Source organism: Macrobrachium nipponense, chromosome 42 (genome assembly GCF_015104395.2).
Source record: "Macrobrachium nipponense isolate FS-2020 chromosome 42, ASM1510439v2, whole genome shotgun sequence".
Taxonomy (NCBI): Eukaryota; Metazoa; Arthropoda; class Malacostraca; order Decapoda; family Palaemonidae; genus Macrobrachium; species Macrobrachium nipponense.
This window is the reverse complement of record NC_061103.1, coordinates 35,489-42,500: the sequence shown is the minus strand read 5'-3', so window position 1 is coordinate 42,500 and position 7,012 is coordinate 35,489. Positions and strand designations below refer to the sequence as shown.

Sequence of the window (7,012 nt, the reverse complement as noted above, 5' to 3'; positions counted from 1 at the left end):
TTTTAATGTTTTTTTTTAATTTTAATGATTTTTGTTATATTTACAGATTGAAAATGCACATAGAACATGTGCGAAACGTTTCGTTTGAATAAACTGTGGCCTTGTTGATGTGTTTTATGGACCCTGCTGTATGCCTTTATATATATATAGATATATATATATATATATATATATAGATTATTTATATATATATATCTACAGTAAATAAAATATACATGAATAACTTGAAATATATAAAAGGCGATGCTATATGTATATAAACAGGTAATACCACGGAGGACAATGAAAAACTAGATCTTTCGATCTTTAGGTCCCTTCAGTAGAGAGAGGGTCGTTAAGACCGAGAGATCTTAGCAGTTCTCTTTCTTTTTCAATCTCTTCCGTGGCATTCTGAATGGCCGCCTGTAGTTTTGGTCTCACTTACAGTATTCCTTGTGGATAATGCTTTAGGTGTTAGTAAAGCAGTTCATCATCAAAGGTTTCTATAAAATATTGTTTTTTTAGTACTCTCTCTCTCTCTCTCTCTCTCTCTCTCTCTCTCTCTCTCTCTCTCTCTCTGGTCTTAGTTATGCTGGGAGACGATATATATTGCTTTTAGTTATCCCAGATAATTATATATTAATTTAATTACGCTTTTATTTATCGTAAACAAAGACGCATTGAAGGATGAATATTTTTTATGGAGTTTCTTCTCGAACCGATTGTCGAGTAACATGGGAAGTTGCCAGCAGTCATTTTATAAAACATTAGAACGCCCTTGTGTTGAAAATTTTCCTTACGCAAACGTATAAATGCACACGAAGTTAAATGTATTGCACTCAAACATGCGCGCTCAAATAAATATACGCACGAGTTTTAAATAAAATAAAAATGAAACTTCTCTAGCGGCAACTTGTTGATCCTCCAACTTTGCTTACAAATGACCGGGAAAGGAAAAGGAGGAGCCGGTGAATAATGGCAGCTATTCGATATTTATTCCTGTTTTATTTATCTTCGTTCCGTTTGTCCGAGAAGACGAGAGACCGTAACCGGATCCTAGTTTGATTCCAGGTGAGTTTATTAATAAGGGATAATTACGGTAATTAGGGGCAGGAGTCGCTGAGAAACGAAAGATTTGTGGAGGATGAGTCTCTGGGGAGTCCTTGTAGGTGTCGAGGATTCAGGAGATACTATTTTGAGTCCCAGGATATGGGTATGGGAGACATTCGCCTTTCCTGAAAGGGTATTTGCGTTATTTCAAGGCTAACATTGCGTATAGCGGTAAATCTTAATAAGCGCTCCGGCCGATTTTGAGTAAAAATGTGTTCATACATTGAAAGATGATACTAAGTATGTTCTAAGGAAGAAGGAAATTAGTGGCGGAAAGTCCTGTAGGTCTAAAAAAATAAAAACAACTTGAATATTTGAACCTACAGAAAAAAACAAAATCCTTTGTGTTGTTGTCTCTGTCGTATCACCTATTTTACTGAGTTCCTGTTCGTTCGTTTGTGTGCTGTGCAGTCTCAAATTGTCATGGGGAAACCACACATTCCGAATGACATCACGAAAAAAACTCCGCCCAAAAGTGACATCATTAGACAATATGCAATCGTAAATAAGCACGTTTCATTTTTCTCTGACAGGGAAGCAAGTACTACAGTCATTTTAACCAATGACAAGGTATTTAGTGTTACCGAGTCCTGTTTTTGAAGGCACATATACCTATTTTCCCCTAATTAAGTGTTAGTTGAGCCGGTACCACGCTGTGATTTTGCTGTCGAGGAAAGTTTTCCATTAGTGTGTGAAAACTACTGTGTCAACTACAGTGATTTTACTCATTATTATTATTATGGGAATATCGAAAGATTGGTCACTTTTGCCCAAAATCACGGGCTAATAAAAAGGACAAATTTGCCCGACATGTCAATCAGTGTCATCTTGATAACAACAAAAAAGCCTTTCGATGTGATGAAATACGGGCGACGCAATAAACATTTTGTAGGTTATTTAGAAGTGTCTTATTTTAAACTACAGATACAAGACCCCTTACTTAGACTACATGCTTTTGTATCCTCAACACTAAGGTAAGTTGTTCCTTGTACGTTTCGATTAGCGAGCGAAATATGCTGTCAACTGAGCCCTGAGGTTAGCGCGCGCAGCGAAAAACAATACCACCTGCGAGAACAAACGAGCTTGTCAAGAATATTGAAATATGCGGATAAGGTGTGAAGCGGCGTTCCGCCACGTTCATACTGACAGCACACATTAATAAGAAAATCGGCGGTTAACGGATATTCACTCCCTTCCATACGTGCTTGGCAAGAATCATTAAAAAAAAAGCGGATTAGGCGCGTAGCGCCGTTCTGTCACCTGCTAGCCTCTTGTTAGCCGCGATTTTATATGTAGAGGGTCAATGTTTTGCAAATGTGTACCATGATGTGTGTCTACACTGGAATTACGAAATTTCAGGCCTCCCTCCCCCCCTCCCTCCCTCCCAAATTCCCGGTTCTCCTAAGTGGTCCCCCAGGATTGTGAGATGAGTAACGGTGGTATAATCATAATGCCGTCAACATAAATGCTAAATTGTAGCATAATCTACTACATATGCATTGGAAATTTATATTTTTTTTCTGCAGACAAGAAACGGAGCTCTTATTAAGATTACCTATTTCTTTTACGTAGTTTTTTTTTTTGGCCTATGTACATTAACATTCAGATTAAAGCCGCTCTTTTTAAATTATCATTTAAAAAGTTTTTAGTGTCAAGGGTATAAAGTCGGGTGAAGGTATCTTGTTTTTTGTAGTCTTAATTTTTACCGTTTTTACTGATGGTTTCGTGTAATGATGGTTGTGGTCATTAAATATAAATTGAAAGCTAAAGTGAGGTGTTCAAAAGCATAGTATTTAAGTCGATTTAAAGTAATATTTAACTTCGTGAAAACTATTTGAACGATATTATGGTATTTACTTTGCTGCAGTTATAAGACCTGTTTATTTTTACAGATGTTAAGAAATTTCTGAAATTTCTGAAACTTCTATTGATTCATATTAAGCTTTGATTTTGAGTTTATAGTTAATGGATTTTATACAGAGTATTATACTAAAGACACGTATTGTCTTTCCATGTACAATGGTAGGGAAAGATTTTTTTATATTAAATGCTCTATTCGGGCGTAAATAAGATTTATGTTAATTTAATATTGTAGTTTTTAATACAGGAGTCTTCAGACTCCTATATTGAATTTAAAGAAGTTTTGTTATATATGAATGAGTAGTTTTTAGTATAGACTTTAATGTTTTAAACTTGGTGGTGCTTGGTTTTAATTACTGGTTTTAAGCAGTGGTTTTAAATTAATACGTAAGTCAGCCTCGCACTCCTTAATGAGTAAAAATTCCTTTATTTTTTTCAGGTTCACTCTCGTGGTCAGTTCTGGAAACTTTTCTAAATTGGAGTTTTGACAGTTTTAGAGACCTGCTTCTATAAAAGGTAAGAACTTTACTAGTCATTAATAAATTGTGGGTAAAAGTTTCAATATTTTATATTAAAGTTCATTATGCAATGTAAGTGTAGGTATGTTAACATTACTGTTCTTTTAAAATTTTAACTTTATTTCCAAATGCTTCTTGTTTTAAGTAGGGACTAGGTTGTGTTAAAGGTAGTGTTGAAGAAACACTTACTTGAATAATAGAAGCTGTTAGTTTCAATTGAAAGTTGAAAAGTGACTGACATTGCTGTTTCTTTTACTGACCAATAAGTTTTACCAGATCAATTTAGAATTTGCCTAATTATGGGAAGCCTTGAATGTTTAGTGTTATAAGTTACTGAATGTCTAATTCTGTTTTTTTATGAAAGTTCGTTTTAGACCTACTGACCGCTTTTTTTATTCTGAACTTTTTTTTTCTGAAAGCTGCTTTTTTATTCTGAACTTTCTTTTTTTTTGAAAGCTGCTTTTTTATTCTGAACTTTTTTCTCTGAAAGCTGCTTTTTTATTCTGAACTTTTTTTTTTCTGAAAGCTGCTTTTTTATTCTGAACTTTAATTTTTTTTCTGAAAGCTGCTTTTTTATTCTGAACTTTTTTTTTTTCTGAAAGCTGCTTTTTTATTCTGAACTTTTATTTTTTTCTGAAAGCTGCTTTTTTATTCTGAACTTTTTTTTTTCTGAAAGCTGCTTTTTTATTGAACTGAAATTTTTTTCTGAACTGCTTTTTTATTCGAATTTTTTTTCTGAAAGCTGCTTTTTAATTCTGAACTTTTTTTCTGAAAGCTGCTTTTTTATTCTGAACTTTTATTTTTTTTCTGAAAGCTGCTTTTTTATTCTGAACTTTTATTTTTTTCTGAAAGCTGCTTTTTTATTCTGAACTTTTTTTTCTTGAAAGCTGCTTTTTTATTCTGAACTTTATTTTTTTTGAAAGCTGCTTTTTTATTCTGAACTTTTATTTTTTTGAAAGCTGCTTTTTTATTCTGAACTTTTATTTTTTTCTGAAAGCTGCTTTTTTATTCTGAACTTTTTTTTCTGAAAGCTGCTTTTTTATTCTGAACTTTTTTTTTTTTTTTTTTCTGAAAGCTGCTTTTTTATTCTGAACTTTTATTTTTTTCTGAAAGCTGCTTTTTTATTCTGAACTTTTTTTCTGAAAGCTGCTTTTTTATTCTGAACTTTTATTTTTTTTCTGAAAGCTGCTTTTTTATTCTGAACTTTTTTTTCTGAAAGCTGCTTTTTTATTCTGAACTTTTTTTTCTGAAAGCTGCTTTTTTGGTATTCGAAACTTTTTTCTCTGTTTGAAAGCTGCTTTTTATTTGAAACTTTTTTTAATAATTTTTTTTCTGAAGCGGCTTTTTTATTCTGACCTTTTTTTTTCTTTTTTTTTGAAAGCTGCTTTTGTTTATTTCTGAACTTTTATTTTTTCCGTTTTTAAAGCTGCTTTTTATTCCGAACTTTTTTTTTTGGTTTTTTCAAAGCTGCTTTTGTTTTATTCTGAACTTTTATTTTTTTCTGAAAGCTGCTTTTTTATTCTGAACTTTTTTTTGCTTTTTTGAAAGGCTGCTTTTTTTTTTATCTGAACTTTTTATTTTTTTCTGAAAGCTGTTTTATTCTGAAACCTCTGAAAGCTGCTTTTTTATTCTGAAAACTTTTTATTCGAAAAGCTGCTTTTTTATTCTGAACTTTTTATTTTGTTTTCTGAAAGCTGCTGTGTATTTTTTTATGAATTTTCTTTTTCTCTGAAAGCTGCTTTTTTTATTCTGAAACTTTTTTTTTCTGAAAGCTTTTTTCTGATTCCTGAAAACTATTTTTTTTCTGAAAGCTGCTTTTTGTTATCTGAATTTTTTTTTCTGAAAGCTGCTTTTTTATTCTGAAACTTATTTTTTCTGAAAGCTGCTTTTTATTCTGAATTTTTTTTTCTGAAAGCTGCTTTTTTATTATTCTGCATCTTTTTTGAAAGCTGCTATCTGAACTTTTTTTCTGAAAGCTGCTTTTTTATTCTGAACTTTTATTTTTTTCTGAAAGCTTGCTATTTCTGACTTTTTTTTTTGAAGCGCTTCTAATTTTTTCGAACAAACTTTTTTTTGAGTTTTTTTTGAAAGCTAAGTTTTAGACCTAATGTATTATTTCGCTGGCTTTTCCCGAATGCAAAGTTTTAGACCAAATATACATAAAAGAATTTAAGATGTAAGACTAAATGAAAATATTACTTTTCAGGAAGTGTAATTCGATGTGAAGGCTCTGTTCTGAACGCTGCATTACTGAAGTGCTTGATGCCATGAAAGATCATTCTTCATAATTTCTACTACTTGGAATTTATGAGTACTTATGAAGGCTCGTGTGCCTCGTGCTGACGGAGATTTGGTTGGCATTTTGCAATAAGTTTCTCTGGACTTTCACTATACTATAGGTAGATCTATATACTGTCCTTGAGAGGATGATATTCTAATGTAACATTTGGAAATTTTAGTTGCGTACTTACACTGATTGCTGCAACTTTAGTTATAAATTGCTGTACCAAAATTTTTTCTTTATAAACTTTCTTACAATAAACCAGTATTACTCGTATTGCTTAGCATCGTTTAAGTGTAGTATTTTAAGTGTCTTTTACAAAGTCTTTTACAAATACATTTGAGTATCTTGGTTCTCATAGATTTTGTATTTCTTAGCATCCTACTAGTGGATATCTTATTTACTAAGGTTTTTAAATTCATGTATTTGAAAAACCACAGTATTTGTCAAGAAATCTGGCGTGCAATATGGGGTTTTAAAATTCAAGTATTCAAAAAACAAAATTAGTCAAATCTGGCGTGCCATATGTTTTAAACTTAAAAATATTCTCCATTGTAAAATTCAAGTTTGGAGAGTGTGCAACTATGCACTATTTTCTGGTTCTGACTGAAGATTTGTCACATTTGACGCAAGATTGTCAAATCATCGTTTATTCACTATTGTATTTGTTATTTTCTATGTAAAGATTTTTATAAATTGATAACTAAATACTTTCTAACTATTCGTTTAGTAGTGTTAAACGAGTATTATTTTAAGGGCACTTATTTCATTACCTGAAGATTTAATAAAATTTGTGTTCAGTTTTATTGTGTGAAAAATATCTGAAACTAGTATCAATAAACGTGAGTTGAGGAGAGAATTAAAATTTGCCTAGTTTAAGTATCAATATTCTAAACAGTTCCAGAGGGAATGTATTAAATGAAATCTAAGGTCTGTCAAAGGTAGTAAACCAAAAAATCTAAACTTATGCAGAAACTGATGGAGATCTAGATGAGACGTGAAGTGTATCTCTGCAGTATTTTAAGAACTACTGTTAGGGTTATTAACAGTTAACATTTGAAGCTAGGCAGAGTGCTATTTAATAGTACCTTTCCTTATGGGTGACAAAGGCAACCCTTTTTCACTTTTAGTTGAAAACTACGGTTATGTATGAAAGACGATAGTAAATATAAAGGCCTGTCCACACGAGCGGGCCTGATCGGCCTGCTCCGGGGTTGACGGGCAAATTTTGGCGGGCTTACCCGTGAATGTTGTCCACACGGGT

The 7,012-nt window shown here is 32.1% G+C and overlaps 1 long non-coding RNA gene across 1 annotated transcript in view; it reads left to right on the top strand.

Annotated features, from left to right (window-relative positions):
- Positions 1 to 6,467, top strand: part of LOC135213253 (uncharacterized) — a 45,550-nt gene extending 39,083 nt beyond the window's left edge. The window contains exons 2-3 of the long non-coding RNA XR_010314100.1: positions 3,389 to 3,465; positions 5,674 to 6,467. This is a non-coding gene — a long non-coding RNA (uncharacterized LOC135213253). The remainder of the gene's footprint in view (positions 1 to 3,388; positions 3,466 to 5,673) is intronic.
- The last annotated feature ends 545 nt before the right edge of the window (positions 6,468 to 7,012 follow it).